This window comes from Convolutriloba macropyga, chromosome 9 (assembly GCF_964194025.1).
Source record: "Convolutriloba macropyga chromosome 9, txConMacr16.3, whole genome shotgun sequence".
Taxonomy (NCBI): domain Eukaryota; kingdom Metazoa; phylum Xenacoelomorpha; order Acoela; family Convolutidae; genus Convolutriloba; species Convolutriloba macropyga.
In genome coordinates this window covers 40,775,716-40,798,546 of record NC_134476.1, presented here as the reverse complement: position 1 = coordinate 40,798,546, position 22,831 = coordinate 40,775,716, and the positions used below count along the sequence as shown (strand labels likewise).

The 22,831-nt window shown below is 35.0% G+C and overlaps 3 protein-coding genes across 4 annotated transcripts in view; 2 read left to right on the top strand and 1 right to left on the bottom strand.

The window, feature by feature from the left end:
* LOC142345782 (ADP-ribosylation factor-related protein 1-like) overlaps positions 1-22,831 on the top strand; it is a 247,986-nt gene that overhangs the window by 78,576 nt on the left and 146,579 nt on the right. The gene's annotated exons all lie outside the window — the stretch shown is intronic.
* LOC142345783 (ubiquitin-conjugating enzyme E2 A) overlaps positions 1-22,831 on the bottom strand; it is a 177,287-nt gene that overhangs the window by 134,809 nt on the left and 19,647 nt on the right. The gene's annotated exons all lie outside the window — the stretch shown is intronic.
* LOC142345779 (innexin unc-9-like) overlaps positions 1-22,831 on the top strand; it is a 72,889-nt gene that overhangs the window by 33,684 nt on the left and 16,374 nt on the right. The window lies entirely within an intron of this gene.

The window sequence follows — 22,831 nt, the reverse complement described above, 5'->3', positions numbered from 1 at the left end:
AATTTTTGTGTATATATTCAACTTCGTTTTTTTAATACCCGTTTTGTATATCAGACAAGGTGAAAGGTAGTGGTGTTAGTTGAATATTGGAGTTGGTTAAAGAATACTATTGGTGAATACTGTTTATTATTATTAATGAAAGTAGTAGATTACTGGATAATACATTTTCATAATCATTATCTATGACCTATTATTCAAATTTTGATGTCAAGTGTTGATGGATACAATCTATTCTAGTATATTGGTGATATGGTTGATAAAAATGGTTAGTACAGAAAGAAAGTATGAATGTTATGAGTGTGTAGGCTCTACTTGGCAAGTAGTATTTATACGTCAGCCTTGTAAATAGTGAGGAGGCAAATTATAGATGTGTAGCTGTCACAAGTAAAAGTGAAATACTCTCGCGGGTGGAGTTATCCTAAGCAGTGTCATTCAAAGTAGTGATGTTTGGTTACTGAATGTTTGGTTAGTGATATTTAGTTAGTGAATGTTTCTCAGTGAATGTCTGTTAGTGAATGAGGTAGGGTTATTTAATAATTTTTGGTATTGAGCCTATGAAGGATTTAACTATTGTGATTCTCATAGATGGTGCATTTAGTTCTCTTGTTTATGGTGAAGTCTGTCTTGTTAAACTTCATAGTTTTCTATAGATCATAATATGTGTATCATAATATGTAACTCCGTTAGTGTGTGGTCTATCCTCATCGTTTAATATATCGAGACCTAAGCTTAAACTGCAGTTACGTTTTTCGTTAAGTTTTAAATGTTAAAAGTCAAGTGGTGATGGGTTTTGATGGCAATGTGTTGGCTATGTTCTTTGATTTTTTTTCTGTTTTTTTTTTCGTAATTATAAAGTTGCGCTTCCTTCCTGGTTTTTTTTTTCCTACTTAAGAATTTTGTTACATATGGTGTCACGATCACTGCAAATTAGCTTTATGTTCATTCAATCATGAAATTTTGACTGATATCCATGCGTCGTCTTTTTTTGCGCTTATTGGATCGAGATTTTGTTCATTTGCGTTATTAAGCTTTTGGTTAAATATGACTTATCTCAATCTCAAAAATGACTTTCTTACTTTCAAAGTGACTTTAAACTTTTAATCGAGAAGATATGGTCAAAGGAGTGTGTCACTCTAATTGAAGGTTGTTTGAGAGCAGCTAGTAGAATCTGCAATAGGTCATGCGGGTTCTTAATGAAAACATAACATTTCGGCAATTAATAAAAATTTAGCTCTGGATTTACTAAAATGTTCTTCATCAATTGTTCTACTGAGTAAATCTGGTAGTGCTAAGTTTTTTCCTTTGGTCTGTATTTTATGGAGGTTTGGGAATTTCATATCAATTGAAGTTGATATACTGTGATTTGGTTTGTTCTTTTGTGTAAATAAGTATATAATTGGTTTATGATTTGAGAATAATACAATCGGCTGTTTCGATCCTGTTAATATGAATTCATATTCAGTTCGGGTAATTAGATTGCCGAACATTCTCTAATGAGGGTTGATAATCTCATTTCAATTGGTGTAAATAGTCTGAGTTAGCGGATATTAAATTCATATTTTTCTCCTTAGGGTGTTGTTGGAGTAATGCTGCTGCAATTCCAGTATTGGATGCGTCTGTCAAACTATAAAAATGTTTGCTATTATCGGGCATGTTGATTTCCTATTGTTTAGTTATCGTCCGTTTCATATCATCAAATATTTGTTGGTGTTCTTTTGTCTGTTTGAACTGTTTCCTTATGCAATAATTCGTTAATTGTTTAGGCCTCCCACTTTGCTACTAGTGTAACTGTTCGAATTTTGTAGGTGTTTTTCCGGTGATTATAGCATTTGCTTTCTTGATTGTATTTAGAATTTTGTATCTGGGATTCATGTTTTAGAATGTGTTAACGTTTCGCATACTGTTTGTTTTAACATCTGTTTATAGGTTTTTGTCATGTCTATTTTGAACGTGTCTTTTCCGTTTTGACAGAAATTTAATTTTTACAAATAGTATTCATGTTTTAATGTGGTGAGTTGGTTTAATTAACCTTTTAATTATCTATCTACATACAATACAGTTACATGAAATCTCTTATGCAAATTTTTTGTTCGATGTTTACATTCAATCAGGTGAGTTGTAATTGTTCTCAATTTGTTCTATATTTCTTATATTAGAAGTTATTGTGTGCCATTGTGTACTATTAGGCTGGTGGAATGCATTGGTAGTGGTGCAATTCTATTCTAGCTTTTATTTTTTGTTTTTCAATTATTTGTCGAAAAAATATGTACAGATTGCAATTAACTTGTATAATAAAACTATTTATTTGAGTATAAACATCTGAAGTAGGGTATATTCAAATACAAACATGGGAATTAATCATCTGGAATTATATGAAATTAGGGTTGTCTATAATAGTTCGGGGTTTTTCTAAAGCTGTTATTCTAAAGGGTTTATATTAGTTGGGGGGATTGTGTAACTGAATTAGTGGGTTGTACTGAAACAGAGGGTTTGTTTTACTGTAGCAGAGGTTTGTATAGTTAATCTGTTCGTCATGAACCACGATAATGGCAGTATTTATGAGAGCATTGATGATAGTGACAACATTAATGACAGAAGTAATAAATCATTAACTGATCAGGCTTGATAGTTTGTGATTGTACTATACTGCGATTAGTACTTTTATACGAGATACTGGTTTTTACCAATATGTTTTATAAATGTGAATACCAATGGTGAAGTAATTTCGTGAGTATACAGTATTCTTGTTTGTTTGGGGTAGTTAGGCTTAAGACGCTAGATATGAAATGTATGTAGTTTCGATTCAGATGGAATCTTTGCCAAATTCGATACAGATAACAGCGGGTTGTAATTTGCAGATTTTGGCTTGGAATAGTAGATTGGGTCATTGTTATTAAACCAAATTGTCTCACTGACTGCTTTATCTGGTGATTGTTCATAAGTGCTCGGGTGAAAGCTTTTTGGATTATTGGTGCTTGGAGTGACAGTCTTTAATTTTCCTGATTGAACCATGACCAGTTGTTTGTGATGTTCGATGATTGGATTCTTTCTTGGTTTTCCAAGTCTGCCTTGTACGTTTACGGGAATTGTTGTGTTTATTTCAGTTGGTGGTTCTGGCATGGGTGGTGGTGGTTGTACTGGCGGGAGGATACCGGCATGGGTGGTGCATTCTTTTATAGTTGTTAAGATAAGGATTACTACTGTGAAGGCATGGATTGCTTCTATATTGCTGGTGTAATATTGGGGTGGACTGACTTTGTGGGATGGCATGAATTTGTTGCGATTGATTCGCAATATTAGCAATTGGTTTACGGTTCGGGTTAAAATAAACTTCTGTAAAGTTATTATTCCTGGCTTTTGGAACCTGTGCGGCTATCTGTTTACGTTTGTTAGATACCGTCTTGTGCCTTATAGGTTGATCTTCGGGGTTGTCTATCTCTACAACGAGGTTCTTCGGTGATGGTGCGTTATCTTTGGTCTCCATCGTTTGGGTGCTAGTGTCAACGATGGTTTCTGCTGGGCTTGTTTGTCCTGAGCTGATCTCTGCTTCCTCTACGGTATAACTGAGAGGCGAATCGGGGCGGAGTTCGCTTTTGGCCAACATACTAAAACATAATAAATTTGTAATCAGTTAATCAATGTTTTCTTTTGTGTTTTAAATTTATGTTTATGATCTATTCAACTTCGTTTTTTATATACCTGTTTTGTATATCACCTAAGGTGGAAATTAGTGGTGCTAGTTGAATATTAGAGATGGTGAAAGAATACTATTGGTGAATATTGTTAATTTTTGTTTATGAAATTAGTAAAATACTGGATAGTACATTTTCATAATCCTTATTAATGACCTATTATTTAAATTTTGATGTCATGTTTTGATGGATATAATCTATTGTAGTATATTGGTGATATGGTTCATAAAAATGGTTATCACAGAAATAAAGTAAATTTTATGAGTGTGTAGGCTTTACTTGGCAAGTACTATTTATACGTGAGCCGTGTAAATAAAGAGGAGACAAATTATAAGTCAGTAGGTGTCACGAGTAATAGTGCAATAATCTCGCGAGTGGAGTTTATCTTGAACAGTGTCATTCGAAGTAGTGATTTTTGGTTAGTGAAGGTTTGCTTAGTGATGTTTGGTTAGTGATTATTTGTCAGTGAATGTTTGTTAGTGAATGAAGTAGTATTATTGGTGATGGGTTTTGGATTTCGCTTAATTTAACTGAGGGTATGAGTGGTTTGGACTTTCATATGATGGTCTTGGTTCTTTAGTTGGGTCTGGCGCACTCGGACACTCTTCAGTGGCTTCTACTGTTTTGCAGTTAGAGTTTGTGTACGTGACGTCATTTCTGCTTTTAGGTCAATGGCGTGACTTGCCTCACTCAAAAAAATGATTTCTGATCTCAATTATTGAACTTTAAATTTTATGAACCATTACTAGTTAATAGAGTGCCCTAGAAGTTTTTTTAGGGCTTTTTATTTGAGACCGTATGTGTCATAAAATTGACAGTCCGAATATAACCCCTTAAAGTCTAGTGGTCGAGTAATGGACCGGTGTTCGATCTGTCTACCTTCCTTTAGTTGTTTCAATTCAGGGAAGGGCACAAGCGTCTATCGCGGCTATTTTCCGGCAATGTGTTGGCTATGTTCTTTGATTTTTTTTCTGTTTTTTTTTTTTCGTAATTATAAAGTTGCGCTTCCTTCCTGGTTTTTTTTCTTTTCCTACTTAAGAATTTTGTTACATATGGTGTCACGATCACTGCAAATTAGCTTTATGTTCATTCAATCATGAAATTTTGACTGATATCCATGCGTCATCTTTTTTTGCGCTTATTGGATCGAGATTTTGTTCATTTGCGTTATTAAGCTTTTGGTTAAATATGACTTATCTCAATCTCAAAAATGACTTTCTTACTTTCAAAGTGACTTTAAACTTTTAATCGAGAAGATATGGTCAAAGGAGTGTGTCACTCTAATTGAAGGTTGTTTGAGAGCAGCTAGTAGAATCTGCAATAGGTCATGCGGGTTCTTAATGAAAACATAACATTTCGGCAATTAATAAAAATTTAGCTCTGGATTTACTAAAATGTTCTTCATCAATTGTTCTACTGAGTAAATCTGGTAGTGCTAAGTTCTTTCCTTTGGTCTGTATTTTATGGAGGTTTGGGAATTTCATATCAATTGAAGTTGATATACTGTGATTTGGTTTGTTCTTTTGTGTAAATAAGTATATAATTGGTTTATGATTTGAGAATAATACAATCGGCTGTTTCGATCCTGTTAATATGAATTCATATTCAGTTCGGGTAATTATGATTGCCGAACATTCTCTAATGAGGGTTGATAATCTCATTTCAATTGTTGTAAATAGTCTGAGTTAGCGGATATTAAATTCATATTTTTCTCCTTAGGGTGTTGTTGGAGTAATGCTGCTCCAACTCCAGTATTGGATGCGTCTGTCAAACTATAAAAATGTTTGCTATTATCGGGCATGGTGATTTCCTATTGTTTAGTTATCGTCCGTTTCATATCATCAAATATTTGTTGGTGTTCTTTTGTCTATTTGAACTGTTTCCTTATGCAATAATTCGTTAATTGTTTAGGCCTCCCACTTTGATACTAGTGTAACTGTTCGAATTTTGTAGGTGTTTTTCCGGTGATTATAGCATTTGCTTTCTTGATTGTATTTAGAATTTTGTATCTGGGATTCATGTTTTAGAATGTGTTAACGTTTCGCATACTGTTTGTTTTAACATCTGTTTATAGGTTTTTGTCATGTCTATTTTAAACGTGTCTTTTCCGTTTTGACAGAAATTTAATTTTTACAAATAGTATTCATGTTTTACATGTGGTGAGTTGGTTTAATTAACCTTTTAATTATCTATCTACATAAAATACAGTTACATGAAATCTCTTATGCAAATTTTTTGTTCGATGTTTACATTCAATCAGGTGAGTTGTAATTGTTCTCAATTTGTTCTATATTTCTTATATTAGAAGTTATTGTGTGCCATTGTGTACTATTAGGCTGGTGGAATGCATTGGTAGTGGTGCAATTCTATTCTAGCTTTTATTTTTTATTTTTCAATTATTTGTCGAAAAAATATGTACAGATTGCAATTAACTTGTATAATAAAACTATTTATTTGAGTATAAACATCTGAAGTAGGGTATATTCAAATACAAACATGGGAATTAATCATCTGGAATTATATGAAATTAGGGTTGTCTATAATAGTTCGGGGTTTTTCTAAAGCTGTTATTCTAAAGGGTTTATATTAGTTGGGGGGATTGTGTAACTGAATTAGTGGGTTGTACTGAAACAGAGGGTTTGTTTTACTGTAGCAGAGGTTTGTATAGTTAATCTGTTCGTCATGAACCACGATAATGGCAGTATTTACGAGAGCATTGATGATAGTGACAACGTTAATGACAGAAGTAATAAATCATTAACTGATCAGGCTTAATAGTTTGTGATTGTACTATACTGCGATTAGTACTTTTATACGAGATACTGGTTTTTACCAATATGTTTTATAAATGTGAATACCAATGGTGAAGTAATTTCGTGAGTATACAGTATTCTTGTTTGTTTGGGGTAGTTAGGCTTAAGACGCTAGATATGAAATGTATGTAGTTTCGATTCAGATGGAATCTTTGCCAAATTCGATACAGATAACAGCGGGTTGTAATTTGCAGATTTTGGCTTGGAATAGTAGATTGGGTCATTGTTATTAAACCAAATTGTCTCACTGACTGCTTTATCTGGTGATTGTTCATAAGTGCTCGGGTGAAAGAAGCTTTTTGGATTATTGGTGCTTGGAGTGACAGTCTTTAATTTTCCTGATTGAACCATGACCAGTTGTTTGTGATGTTCGATGATTGGATTCTTTCTTGGTTTTCCAAGTCTGCCTTGTACGTTTACGGGAATTGTTGTGTTTATTTCAGTTGGTGGTTCTGGCATGGGTGGTGGTGGTTGTACTGGCGGGAGGATACCGGCATGGGTGGTGCATTCTTGTATAGTTGTTAAGATAAGGATTACTACTGTGAAGGCATGGATTGCTTCTATATTGCTGGTGTAATATTGGGGTGGACTGACTTTGTGGGATGGCATGAATTTGTTGCGATTGATTCGCAATATAAGCAATTGGTTTACGGTTCGGGTTAATATAAACTTCTGTAAAGTTATTATTCCTGGCTTTTGGAACCTGTGCGGCTATCTGTTTACGTTTGTTAGATACCGTCTTGTGCCTTATAGGTTGATCTTCGGGGTTGTCTATCTCTACAACGAGGTTCTTCGGTGATGGTGCGTTATCTTTGGTCTCCATCGTTTGGGTGCTAGTGTCAACGATGGTTTCTGCTGGGCTTGTTTGTCCTGAGCTGATCTCTGCTTCCTCTACGGTATAACTGAGAGGCGAATCGGGGCGGAGTTCGCTTTTGGCCAACATACTAAAACATAATAAATTTGTAATCAGTTAATCAATGTTTTCTTTTGTGTTTTCAATTTATGTTTATGATTTATTCAACTTCGTTTTTTATATACCTGTTTTGTATATCACCTAAGGTGGAAATTAGTGGTGCTAGTTGAATATTAGAGATGGTGAAAGAATACTATTGGTGAATATTGTTAATTTTTGTTTATGAAATTAGTAAAATACTGGATAGTACATTTTCATAATCCTTATTAATGACCTATTATTTAAATTTTGATGTCATGTTTTGATGGATATAATCTATTGTAGTATATTGGTGATATGGTTCATGAAAATGGTTATCACAGAAATAAAGTAAATTTTGTGAGTGTGTAGGCTTTACTTGGCAAGTACTATTTATACGTGAGCCGTGTAAATAAAGAGGAGGCAAATTATAAGTCAGTAGGTGTCACGAGTAATAGTGCAATAATCTCGCGAGTGGAGTTTATCTTGAACAGTGTCATTCGAAGTAGTGATTTTTGGTTAGTGAAGGTTTGCTTAGTGATGTTTGGTTAGTGATTATTTGTCAGTGAATGTTTGTTAGTGAATGAAGTAGTATTATTTAATAGTTTGTTGTATTGAGCCTATGAAGTATATAACTAGTGTGATTCTCGTAGATGGTGCATTTAGTTTTCTTGTTTATGGTCAATTCTGTCTTTTGTTAAACTTCATAGTTTTCTATAGATTGTTTATCATAATATGTAACTTCCCTAGTGTGTGGTATATTCTCATCGTTTAATATACCGAGACTGAAGCTTAAACTGCAGTTATGTTTTTTGTCAAGTTTCAAATGTTGAAAATCAAGTGGTGGTGGGTTTTGGATTTGGCTTAATTTAACTGAGGGTATGAGTGGTTGTGTGTGAGGAATTCGTGGACTTTCATATAATGGCCTCGGTTCTATAATTAGGTCTGGCGCACACGGACAATGATATGGTGGAGGTGTAATGATTGTCGGGGGTTGCGGTGGTGGTAATAGTGCTTCTTTTACATTATTTTTTCAAAGGTGTTTTTGCAGAGAAGAATTTAATGTTTTCTGGAATCTAATGTTGTTCTTAGTAAATCTGGTAGTGCTTAATTTTTACCTTTGGTCCACATTATATGGAGGTTTGGGAATTTCATCAATATCAATTGAAATCGATATACTCTGTGATTCGGTTGTTTTGTGTAAGTAAGTATATAATTGGTTTATGATCTGAGAATAATACAATCGGGTGTTCCGATACTGTTAATAAGAATTGATATTCCGTTCGGGTAATTATGATTGCCGATCATTCTCTAATGAGGGTTGATAATCTCATTTCAATTGGTGTAAACAGTCTGGAGTTTGCGTGATTAAGTTCATCTTTTTCTCCGTAGGGTGTTGTTGGAGTAATGCTGCTCCAATTCCAGTGTTGGATGTGTCTGTCAAGTTTAAAAAGGTTTGCTAGTATCGGGCATGGTGATTTCCAATTGTTTAGTTATCGTCCATTTCATTTCATCAAATATTTGTTGGTGTTCTTTTGTCTATTTGAACTGTTTCTTTACGCAATAATTCGTTAATAGTTTAGGCCTGCCACTTTGCTACTATTGTAACTGTTCGAATTTTGTAGGTGTTTTTCCGGTGATTATAGCATTTGCTTTGTTGATTGTATTTAGAATTTTGTAACAGGGATTCATTGTTTTAGAATGTGTTAACGTTTCGCATACTGTTTATTTTAACATCTGTTTATAGGTTTTTGTCATGTCTATTTTAAACGTGTCTTTTCCGTTTTGGCAGAAATTTAATTTTTACAAAGTGTATTCATGTTTTACATGTGGTGAGTTGGTTTAATTAACCTTTTCATTATCTATCTACATACAATACAGTTACATAAAATCGCCTATGCAATTTTTTTGTTCGATAATTACATTCAATCAGGTGAGTTGTAATTGTTCTCAATTTGTTTTATAGTTCCTATATTAGAAGCTATTGTGTGCCATTGTGTACTATTAGGATAAGGGAATGCATTGATAGTGGTGCAATTCTATTATAGCTTTTGTTTTATTTTTCAATTATTTGTCGGAATATATATATATGTACAGATTGCAATTAACTTGTATAATAAAACTATTTATTTGAGTATAAACATCTGAAGTAGGGTATATTCAAATACAAACATGGGAATTAATCATCTGGATTAATATGAAAGTAGGTTGTCTATAATAGTTCGGGGGGTTTTTCTAAAGCTGTTATTCTAAAGGGTTTATATTAGCTTGGGGGATTGTATTACTGAATCAGAGTTGTACTGAAACAGAGGGTTTATATTACTGTAGCAGAGGTTTGTACAGTTGATCTGTTCGTCATGAACCACGATAATGACAGTATTGATGAGAGCATTGATGATAGTGACAATATTAATGACAGACGTAATAAAAGATTAACTGATCAGTCTTGATAGCTTGTGATTTTACTATCCTGCGATTAGTACATTAGTACGAGATACTGGTTATTACCAATTTTTTTAAAATGAATACATGGTGAAGAAATTTCCTGAGTTTACAGTATTCTCGTCCAGGAACCCTACCCGTTACTATTATTTAAAACTCAAATCTTTCAATACGCATTTTTTCTACTTGGGTTTTATAAAAAAGGGTTACCAGAAAATCTCTTAGTCTTATTGTTAAATACACTTATTCAACTTATATGGTTTTCTCTAAGTTTTGCTCGAATTCAATTCTAAGCGCCGGCTTGATATTAAGTAAGAAATCAGAACAGTGAAATAGAAATTTATGTACAATCTATTATTGAGAGTTCTTCCGCCTCGGGTGGTTTGTACCATAGTTTGCTGTGTTTCTTTCCTTTCTTAGTCGATCATTTTCTCTCTTTAGTTTCTGTGTTTCGTCTTTTTCAATATTTATGTCCTCTTGTAGTTTTTCATTTCTTTTTCCCCCTTCCAAAGAGTAATTGATTTGAAGTATTTCTTCATCTTTTACTTTTCGATTTGAGTTCCTCCATCCTTTCCTTGAGGTTTTTATTTTCCGTTAAACGCCTCACTTCAATTAGTAAAGTTTCCTCTTCTTTCTCAGCTGACCACAGCTGTTGGGTTGATCTATGTAGATCTTTTTTTGCAAAGTTAAAAACCTGTCTTTCAAAATTGCATTTTCTCTCTTTAAAGCACCAGCTTGCTCAGGAGCCAGAAATCCATCCAATTTTAGGAGTACCAACTCCTGATGATTTCTGATTCTTGATTTCGGGTCACTCTGTACGAGACACCTAGCTTTTCCTCCGCCAAGGTTCTTCTGTATAAGCATAGGTGCTCGGTCTGTCAAACTGAAGGCAATAACACCTTCCTTGAGTTCCGGCTTTACTTCGACTTTCTCCGGACAGTCGTTTTTCCTTTTTAGATGACTTACTTCCGGAAATTCACCTTCTTTGGTATACGGTATACGCACACGGGTTCTTCGTCTTCTGTTTCCTCTTTTGTCCGTGAGGGCGCGATTACAGTAGTTGAATCGGTAGAAGGCCGCGCCAAGGACTCTTTTCTTGAGGGTGGAACATCAAGTTTTAATTGGACGTTGTTCTGTTGGCACCGAGCCAAGACTGATCTGGGATCTCTACATATAGAGGGACACATAAATTAGGTATACCGGCCTCGAAAGGATCCCACTCCTGTCACCAATTTAGCAACCCTACCCGTTACTATTATTTAAAACTCAAATCCTTCAGTACGCATGGATTCGACTTGGGTTTTATAGAAAAGGGTTCCAGAAAATATCTTAGTCTTATTTTTAAATACACTGATTTAACTTACATGGTTTTCTCGAAGTTTTTGGTTTGATTAACAATTGAGTCGAAAGAATTCATTTCTAAGCGCCGGCTTGATATTAAGTAAGAAATCAGAACAGTGAAATATACATTTTTGTACAATCTAATATTGAGTTCTTCCGCCTCGGGGTGGGTGGGGGGGGGCTTTGTACCACATGTTACCGATAAGCGATCATTTTCTGACGTGTATAAAGTACAATGAACTTATTAAGAACGACCAACGAACTGTTTGTTTGGGGTAGTTAGGCTTCTGTTTGAATTCCTCGAACTCTTTGAGGAACTCCTTATTCTGGGCTAGTAGGTCTGCTAGCGCGTTTAGAATATCTACTTGACTCTTTTCCGAAAATGATGCTGAGACTGCTGTACGGACTTCTCTTTCCGTCTCGCTTGGTCCTCTACTGCTCTAATATTCTACATATTTTTGTACGGGTTCTACTACACTGTCGTGTATGTGATATGTGTGATAGTTTTGCATGGTTCCAGTGCTTCTATCGGAACTATTAAAGGTCGTTCTGGGTTTTCTGTCGGTTTGAAGACGTAGTAATTTTTTATGGGATCATAGTTTCGGAGTGTTCTCTTAAGAGATTTGGTTTGATAGTATATGCGTAGGAATTATGAATTTGTGGTCGTAATTGTAAAGGAATCGTTCTGCGAGACTGTAAATTTGTTTAAGTTGGATATAAACTTTGGTGTGTTTTATCTCGTCCCATATTCGTGGTGCCATATTTCAGTTAGCCTATTTTCAGAGCGTATCGGAGGAATAAATTGGTGGACACAATGCTGAAGCTGGAGAAGAGGCTTGATATGAAATATATGTAGTTTCGATTCATATGGAATGTTTTCCCAATTCGAGAAAGATAGTAGCGGGTTGTAATTTGCAGAATTTGGTTTGGAATAGTTCATTGGGTCATCGTTATTAAACAAAATTGTCTCACTGAGTGCCATAACTGGTGGTAGTTCATAAGTGCGCTGGTGAAAGCTTTTTCGATTGGTTTATTGGTGCGTGGAGTGACAGTATGTGGAAACCTTATCTTGTTAGTCTTTAATTTTCCTGATTGACTCATGACCTTGCTTGTCCAAATCAGCCTTGTAAGTTTACGGGAATTGTGTTTATTTCAGTTGGTGGCTCTGGCATAGGTGGTGGTGGTTGTACTGGCTTGTTGTATACATACCGGCATGGGTGGAACATTCGTGTATAGTTGTTAAGATACGGATTACTACTGTGAAGGTATAGATTGCTATTATATTGCTGATGTAATATTGGGTTGGACTGACACAGTGGAGTGGCATGAATTTGTTTTGATTGATACGCAATTTTAGCAATGGGTTAATGGTTTGGGTTAAAATAAACTTCGGAAAGCTATTTTTCCTTGCTTGAGCAACTTGTGCGGCTGTCTGCTTAGGTTGATCTGCGGGTTTGTCTCTCTTTTCAACGAGTTTTTTCGATGATTGTTGCGGGATCGCTGGTCTACATCGTTTGGGTGCTATTGGCGACGATGGTTTCTGCTGGGATTGTTTGTCCTGAACTGATCTCTCCTTCCTCTACGGTATAACAGAGGCGAGACGGTGTGGAATTCGCTATTGACCAAAATACTAAAACATAATAAATTAGTAATCAGTTATTCAATGGTTTTTTTGTGCTTTCACTTTGTGCATCATATATTCAACTTCGTTTTTTTTATACCAGTTTTGTATATCAGATAAGGTCAAGGTTATTGGTGTTAGTTAAATATTTGAGATAGTGACAGAATACTACTGGTGAATAGTTTAATATTGTTTATGAAAGTAGTAGAATACTGGATGGTACCTTTTCATAATCATTATCTATGACCTATTATTCAAATTTTGATGTCAAGAGTTGATGGATACAATCTATTCTAGTATATAGGTGATATGGTTCATAAAAATGGTTATTACACATATAAGGTATGAATGTTATGAGTGTCTAGGCTTTTCTTGGTAAGTTGTGTTTATACGTCAGCCGTATAGTGAGGACGCAAATTATAATTGAGTAGGTGTCACGATTAATAGTGAAATACTCTCGCGGGTGGAGGTTATCTTTTAGTAGTTTCACTCAAAGTAGTGATGTTTGGTTAGTGAATGTTTGGTTAGTGAATGTTTGGTTAGTGAATGTTTCTCAGTGAATGTTTATTAGTGAATGAAGCAGTGAAGTAGTTTTATATTTTATAGTTTGTTGTATTGAGTCTATGAAGGATTTAACTAGTGTGATTCTCATAGATGGTGCATTTAGTTCTCTTGTTTATGGTGAAGTCTGTCTTGTTAAGCTTCGTAGTTTTCTATAGATTGTGTATCATAATATGTAACTTCGTTAGTGTGTGGTATATCATCATCGTTTATTATCTCGAGACTTAAGCTTAAACTGCAGTTGTTTTAAATGTTGAAATGTTGAAAATCAAGTGGTGGTGGGTTTTGGATTTCACTTAATTTAACTGAGGGTATGAGTAGCCTGGACTTTCATATGATGGTCTTGGTTCTTTAGTTGGGTCTGGCGCACTCGGACACTTGTTGCGGTGGTGGTAATAGTGCTTCTTTTACTTCATCTTTTTCAAAGAAGGTGTTTTTGCAAAGAATAATTTAAACCTGACTTCTTGGAATTGACTTTTTCAGTGACTTCAGTGGCTTCTACTGTTTTGCAGTTAGAGTTTGTGTACGTGACGTCATTTCTGCTTTTAGGTCAATGGCGTGACTTGCCTCACTCAAAAAACTGACTTCTGATCTCAATTATGGAACTTTAAATTTTATGAACCATTACTAGTTAATAGAGTGCCCTAGAAGTTCTTTTAGGGCTTTTTTTTGAGACCGTAGTTGTCATAAAGTTGGCAGTCCGAATATAACCCTTATCAAATTTGGCTGGGCTGCTACAGATCACACAATACGGGATCTCTTTATGTATGCCAGTCAAACTTGACAAAAGATATAACAAGTCGAAGGCAAAGATATATGCCTAAGACCTGTCTGTGCTATAAGTCTGAATTTAAAATTGTTGGCGGGCTGAACAGTTCAATTAATTGAATAGATAGTTTAAATAAACAGGCTTACACTGAGCAGTAGTTAACCGGGTTGAGCTGTTACTTGATTGTTGTTGTTAAGTGAGTGCGTCGTTGAAACTTCTTCAAGTCTGTTTCTTGTAAGAATGTTCTGTTTGAAAATTAGAAAATGTTCTAAGTTAGAAGTCTTTTATATAATTTCCTCTGGTTGAATTTTGAAATTTATTTTGTAGGAAAAAATGAAGCAGTTGTCTGCTGATGGTCGTTGGCTCTGTTATTTGTCTCTGAGAGAAACAATAAATCCCTCTCAGCTCCATTTGAGCCGATAGGGAGCGAATCACAAACTAACGTTCATAGTGAGGTGCTTCTTAATTTTCCTTTTGGCCGAGAAGGCAAGAGAATTAACTTTTTTATCTCTCGGAAAAATTATTGAAACTCCAAAAAATAATAAAAATCTAAACAGCTGAGAGCATCAATTATTGATTTCGTAGGCGCCTGTTTTCTGCTTTTCCCCCTTCTAAAACCGCAACAATTATGGTTTTCTTGGGGCTTTTTATGAGACTCTATTGTCTTTTCACCTGAAGCAATCTGCTTCATCTTTATTGAACTTGGGGGAGAGATCTGCATTGCAACTGTCAGAAGCAGAAGTAATTTAAATCAAAAGAAACTGTGGTTTTACAGGCCGCCTACGTTCAACAACGTACATTTTCTGTCCTGGATATAAGCGAGGATATCCAGGCCTAAAGTTGTGTTATTTGAATAAGTCGAACTGAGTTGTTTAAATACTTGTGTACTGGTAGTCTTAACAAGCGTTAGTTTATTTAGCGCGCGGCGAAAGAATGGTTAATTAGCGCCTAAATACGTTCGCTCTAATGCGGGATTAATTATCCGTTCATTTGTAACGGCTCTCGTAATACTACAGCTCACCCCGATTTTTAGTAAGAAACAAATTTAATAAATTTATCTACATCATACAAAAGTTTTAAATGAAAGTCAGGTAAATTGTGAGTTCTGTTCAAGTTTTTGTTGATTGAGTTGAGATGGCGGCAGTCATTTGAGTTGGAGGTGGCAAATGTTGGTTGGTTGCGACAGGTTGTAAGAGTTGATTAGTCACGAGGTTTGGTGGCGTCGTAATATAAAACCAATCGCAAAGGGCGATAATGTTGAGTTATAAAATCAATCGCAAAGGGCGATAATGTTGAGTTATAAAATCAATCGCAAAGGGCGATAATGTTGAGTTATAAAACCAATCGCAAAGGGCGATAATGTTCTGTTTATATTAATTAAAAAATTCTGGTGGCAAAATGACCGGGCTTGGTACCGGACTGTCATCGTCCTCGATTAAAAGGACTTCTTGTACATCTTGACTGTCATCGCATGACTCTGGGGTCTTCTCGTGCTTAGAGATCAGTGACTTTATTAGTTTTTTTGTTTTTGCCTCTTCCTTTTTTCTTTCTCTAACTTGCAGTTCAGTTGTTTGACCTGTTCAACTAATTCCTTGTTTGCCAATCCTAGCTTTTTGTTAGCCGACGTTATTTCAAGATGTTTCTGAGCAAATGCTTTGTTAATTTGCTTCAGGTTGCTTTCTTCTGTTTTTTGTAACTGTTTTGTTAAAACGTACTGCCTTCTCCAGTAGTCATCACTTGTTGTTTTTCCTTTCTCTGTATTGCTCATTTGCAGACTTTCGATTTTTATTTGCAGTTCCTGCAATTCCGTCTCTTTGATGAACAATTCCTATCTGAATCTCGTATTTTCCGAAATCAGGGATTCTCTCGTAATTTCGTTCTGTTCATTAGTTGAAGGAAAAGCAGTTATAGCCGCATATGGTACATTAGCGTAAATGTCCAGCTGATTGTTCCTGATGTTATACATTTTTGTGGTCGCATTTCCGTTTTTAATCCTCCATATATTTTGGTTGTCGTTCAAAGAGAAGTCTTTTAGAATTGGTAGTTCGCTTGCTTTCATGAAGAGGTCTTCTCCTGTAGTGATATTGCTCACTTTGACCCTTTCGGATACGGCGAATTTATTAAACTCAGTTTTTAGCGCATATTTGAGGTTTGTAACAAACCTAGGGTTTTCAGTGTTAATTTCCGCTTCTCTTGTTTTCTGTATGTCTAGGCAGTGAGGGATGTTTTTTCTATCACGTTCCGTTAACAGGTCGTCAATATTTGACATTTTCTTGGTTTTTTCAGCGTGACTGGTTTGGTGATTTCCTGGAGCTGGTCTCTTGCGATTGACTATCCAATTGTTTTGCGGATCATATTGACTCGAAGTTGATGGAGGTGCAATGGTTGTAGTAAATGGAGGCTTTGAGAAAATAGGAGGCTGGGAAGAATGGGTTTGTGTTTGTTCTTGTTGTGTTGTCACTTGTTGATGTTTATTGGGGATTACCACGCTTGCGAGTGTGGGTCTGGTAGTCATTGTGAGTGTTTCCTTGTTAATGATCTAAAATGTTTGGATTTTGGTTAGCCTGTGTCATCAATATCACACACTATGGCTTCTTTTCAAGCTTGCAATTGTATTGCTAATATAAAAAAAGTATTCTATTGTAAAAATGTTTTTGTAAGGTTTTGTTGCTAACAGCTTTACTTAAAAATTATAATGCTAAATGCAATTGTTATTAAAGTTTGGTAGAAAAGTTTTTGTTTTGCTAAATGCAAAGTTAACTTTAATAAAGGAAGGGGGGGCAATAATAAAAAAATTTTTATACTTATGCCAGGCGGACAGCCCTGGCACAAGTACGTCTTTCTCCGCTGCCCGGAGGTGTGAGTCTTGGGGCGTGTGTCACACTAACACGGCTGCAACGACCCGTGCAGCTGGGGAGACAACCTTGCTGAGCTGAAAGAAATTTTTTCGGGTCATTTTTGGAAATTTCAGTTATCGTGTTAGTGTTCTGAATTATTTAGGTTCAAAAGCCAGGGGGCAGGCTGGAGAAAGCTGAGGTAACCCCTTCCCGAGGAAAAGTTAAAGGGAAAAAAAGATCGTTTGGACTTGAGTTGTTTTTGGTTTATTAGACAACGTCGTCTAAAAAAAATTTTTGCAAATGGGACATTTTGTCAGCTTATTTATGCACACCCGACAGAATCGGTGTTTGTCATGCTGGGAAAAATGTGGGTGTTTTGTTACTCCTAATTCTGTTTTCATTTTTTTGCATAAATTGCAATGAAAGTAGGATGTGATCAGGACGGGAAGACAAGGTCGAAGACAAATGGGACATTTAGGGTTTGGGTATCTTTTAAAAAGTGCCTTTCTGCGAGGAATACATACATAGTGAGGATGTTCTCTGGGAAATTGCTTATGTAGTTTTTCTACAATAACGGTTTTTCGTGAACATATGGGGCAGATAATGTCCTTATGGGGATAGAACCAACGGAAACCGTCGAATAGGGATTGTGAAAGACCCATCGAGTGACTGTTCTTTATTTTCCTTATACAAAAACAGGAAAATCTCTGAGAAACTGCAGTAGGATGAGATTAATAAGGAACGATATTGCAAGCAAGGTAATTAGGATTAAGATAAGTTTTTTTGTGGATAGGTCTAGATTGGTCATTTTCCGTATCTGGATAAAATTTGGCGAATTGCGGAAAGGAGGTAGTGATTAATAAAAAGGGATATTGCTAATGCGCATAAGAGAACAAATAGAAGAATAATCAATGTTATGGGTTGCATTTTGTCAATTCAATGAGTAGTGTAGAACTAGGGTGAAGGAGGTGACTTGCTCCTGGTAAAAACTGAGTTGAATTAGGGATATCGATTGGATTAAAAATAAAACTAGGGAAAGAAGTAAAATTTTGGATGTTCTTGGACGCATTTTAGATTGTGATTGTTTTTTCGCACCGAGGGCATAATTTATAATCTTCTACGCAAAATTTACAAAAGTTGATGGGCTCATGATCACTGTGATGAAACGTTATTGCAACAGAATATTGAAATCTTGTTTTTTTGCAAATATCACATTGAAACCAGTTAAAGATTGAAAAGATAACATTAAATTTAGAGCATTTAGGACAAAAATCATAGCCCATATCTTTTATAACATATTAGTAACAGAGCAGACACATTACGTGGGGTAGTTCGTTAGGGGGGTTCTCGTGTGATTTCTTGAAAACAATTGTTTCACGTCTGCAGCATAAACAAATTAATGAGACCGGTTTGGATTCTATAGTATTGGTTTCTTTGTCAATTGTATTCATTTTTGAAAGATTGTTATTGGAAGGAATTATGTGACTGGCACGGTTGGAGGATTTGGTTGTCGATTATTTTGGGATTTTATTGTTTGGTCTATTACTAATATAATTATGAACACCAAAAAGTTGAAAGGAATACTTACAACTACGAGGAAAACGGTTAAAACGAAGGAGAAGGCTGCTGCAATAATCATAAGGGCCATTAAAAAAAATCAAGTAATGTGGGGGTAAACATTTTTGATAGTTTGTGAGCGTAGTTTTGAATTGAGGATTTTACCACGGGTTGTTTGGGTCAATTGTTTGTTTGCATAAAGGGCATTTAGTAGTTGTGAAAGTCATACACTGCAAACAAATTGATTTTTTAGGGTGTAGGCTTTTGAAGTGGCTGTGGCAAGTGGATAACTTTTTGATTTCTTGACAAGAATCACACTGGAAATAATGGCAATGACTGATTGTATAAATGGGAGTTACACAAATGGGGCATTTAGGCTGGTTCCAATATTTAAATAATTCATTTCTACAGGGAATGCAATTAAAATGGGGAGGTTGACCGTTTGGATTTTTGTGCAATTTTTTAAACTGACGACAAGGGAGATAACAAATAGGACATTCGATTTTTGGGGTTGAATCAATTTGTGGTTGCTGAGATAATATTTTCAAAACGTTCCCCATTATATGGATAAATCAGAGATATCTGGGTATGCAACTTCTAATCCATGGTGTTCAAGTTCGTTGGGGATAGTTACATTTAAATCTGCAATAGCAAAAAATAAATTCCAGTGTTTCTCGTTTGGATAGATGTAATAATGATTAATGGTACCTGTGCTTAGGAACATATAAGTTATTTTGATACATGCTTTATATTGTATAAAACAGATAGTAAACCATCTTTCTGCTTTAACAATTTTAACTTTTCTTACCAATGAACAAAATCATTTTGTTTTTAACAATTTGGAAAGAATTGAGGGAAAAGGGACAAATTGATTAGAAAAAAACGAAATAATGGGCAGGGAAAAAAATTATTTTTTGGGGGAGAGAAAGTTATGCGAAACAAATTACTTTACTGAAGAGCGCCCAAGTTGACTGGGAAATGCTCTTCGATATCAATGAGTGCAAGAAAGAATTCCCAGTGCATTATTCCCATTGTGACTCGAGTAGATTCCTCACATCCACGCTCGTATTCTGTATAGTGTATAATTATACAGGGTTTAATCTCTGCTGTGGAAGGGACTCTACTTTGACTAGGCGCTCACCAAAGTAGAACAGCATTATAGAAGATCTAAATTAAAAGGGATTTTAGAACCATTTAAAGCTTGGGATATATTTATAAAGAATGTCCAATAGGGGGAAGATGGTGTTAAGGTAATGGTTCCATCAGTCCAAGTGTTTAAATATTCAAAATGGAGTATTAGTTGTGGGATTACTCTGTTGCTTTTTGTCGTGACAAATGATTTTTCAAAAAATTGTATTTGTATAAGGCAGTTTTGGTATGAGAATATCATTGCTGCTTTTAGTTGTTAATAGTTTCCAACTCTTTAAGGATTGAATCGTTTTGGCAAGAATCAGTTTTTGGGCAATCAAAATAAGTATTGTGAGGTACACAGTTTGGATTTTCTAGAATAAATAGGAAGAATTTCCAATGAACTGAGAGAGGATTAATACTTATTAAACAAATTTTTTCACTTTGGATTTCTTTGAGCGTTACTAGCATAGTAGGTACAGGAGTTGGGTATGCATCAAAAGATCGTTGAATTTTTTGTAACTCTACAAATTTATTGTTAACTGCAAATATCATAGTTTAGAATGATACCTAAGCATTGTAGATTGGATGTTGTACTTGAAATACCGAGTTCTCTTTGAATGCTAGAAAAATGGTGAATTGGGCGAACTGAGGATGAGTAATGAAAATAGTTAAAAGTCTGTAAATATTTGTCATGGTTTTTTTGCGAAAGTCATTATACTTATAGCGGAAACATAGTATACGGCTAATAGCTCAAAATTTTGGTTTCCGATTCTGATTTGTAAGTTTCTATTAGTTAAATGAATCATGTTGCTGATCTAGCTCATTTGGCAAACTATTAGGGTCGAATTGTGCTAAATACACGAAATATTTCCAATACAACGAATGAGGGGTTAAAATCACAGTATCGTTTCCCCAAGTGTCCCAAAACTCAAAATTTATAACATTTTGAGGGAAAATGTCTCCGTGTTGTTCTTCAAGGTTTTCTTTATTTGATAAATTGTACTAAGTCTATCTTGAAACAAAAAGTACATCAATGGAAGCGTTTTAGTTGTTAATTAACTTAGTGTTCTTCATTTCAAAATCGGTATTAAAATAAATTTAAAAAAAAGGATAAAAGGAGTGTCAATTATTTCTAAAAACAGGATTATTGACAACGATTGATATTTTTGGATAATATATCAATCGGATTCACTGTAATCGGTGTAGGGGGAGAGTGCAGGCAATAGTTAGATAAACACAGTTGGGATTACATAGTTGAAACTGGATTATAAGAAATAAAAAGAAAGAAAGAAATTCATACATGTCTCTCAATGTTGAACTTACAAGAGAATTCAAAATCTAGTAATATTTTTCTTCAGGTGCTTTAAAACAATTTCGTATTCGATTCCAATGTTTACAAAAGTAATTGTGTTATCAATCAGGGCTCTTAACAATGAGAAGTATTGAAAATTTGAATGTGGTACATCCAGATCAATGATGTCACTGAAGTAGAAAGATGCAACTCTAATAGTTACAGTAGTTTTCAAGGCGGAAATACTTGATGATAATATTTGTCCGGTGTATTGTCCAAATCGAATGAATAAAGCGTTAGGCTGTTTTATGAATTTGGGCTGCATAACATAGCATCCTTGAGGTGTATCTAAACAAGATATTAACTAACTTACAGAGTCTGATACAAATAATTTTTATTATTTTTGAGACAAATTATTTTTTTATAAAAAGGATGATTTTTAGTCACAGCTTCAAGGAGGTGCCACCACACTTCGAATGGTTGCATCATTTTGTGATTGTGGTTGATGTGACGCCAGACTTGGGTATTCTGCTTTATTATTTTCTGTATGACAATGCTCATCAATTTTATTTTCTCTTGGTTGATCCTCAACGCATTTGTAAGTTTTTTCTATTGTGCTGTAGGGTTGATAATTCCTAAGCGGTAAAAAATGATTGTTGTTCTGTGGGGCCGACGGTTTGGTTTCGTTAGAGAATACCGGTGTAAAGAACGATAAGATACAAAGATTATATGTTGCTCCTAATAGAATTTTCCAAAAACCCATTGTTTTGTTGGATATTTTGTGGATTTCGAACGCTCTTATGATTGTTACGATTACATCAGTTAAGATTTTTATGCACAAGAAACAAGCAAAATAAACTCCAATTTTTTTCCAGATAAAAAGTGATGATTCCAAAAGTGCCTTTGAACTGGTCTGTAAAAAATGTAGGTGAAAGAAGAGAATCTAGATAAATTTGTCTGTTAATTCCCATTGCTGACGCATAGATATCTTTTTGAGAATAGTCTAAGCTTCTTCCTTCTAGAACTTCTCTTGAAATTTTTGTCAAAACAGATTTTGAAGCTTCCGAATGCAAGATATTGTCCCAGAACGATTTAAGTTGATTTGGTGTGTAAATTCCGGCTCGTTGCGATTCGTAACCGGTAAATTTTGGAATATAACTAATAACTCTTGAAGAGAATATTTTTGGCGGTTGTAAGGAACAGGTGCTGGCATCAAATGGTACCATGAATTTTCATCATCAATATCTAATTGGTAGGGATTTTTATAGCCTCCAACACAATCTACTTCGTTTGCAAATGGGTAGGTTTGTCGAGTAATTGGTTCGACGAACATTGTCCTACCATAATGAATAGGAATTCTATCATAACACTGCACAAGAACCTGAAGTGGTGAGTTTCGTTTTGGACAGTGGTACAGCCAACCTATGCTACCATCTGTGTCTAAGAACATCGAGCGGTTGCCGGTTAACATGTATCCAGCTAAACGATTATTTTGGATAGCCTGCATAAGTATCATTTGTTTCTGAGTTCGATCAAGTTCGCATTGCTCTATTATCAAACCTTTCCATGCTTGTTTTATTTGCATGTAATTATGATATATGACAAAATCCATTTTTACCGCAAGGTTAAGATCTTAGTCTAACTTGTCTTTGTCTAAGTGTTCCCATGCAACAAAACCATTGTCGGATGTTCGGATCTGTTCATCTGAAGGCTTCCTATTAAACCCATTTACACTTAGGCTATTGTCAGGTTCAACACGAAGTTTATGAAAAAATTGTTGAGTTTTTGTTTTATAAGGTTTGCCAGTCTTCATATTAAATCCGCCTTTATAAGAAACATATAAAG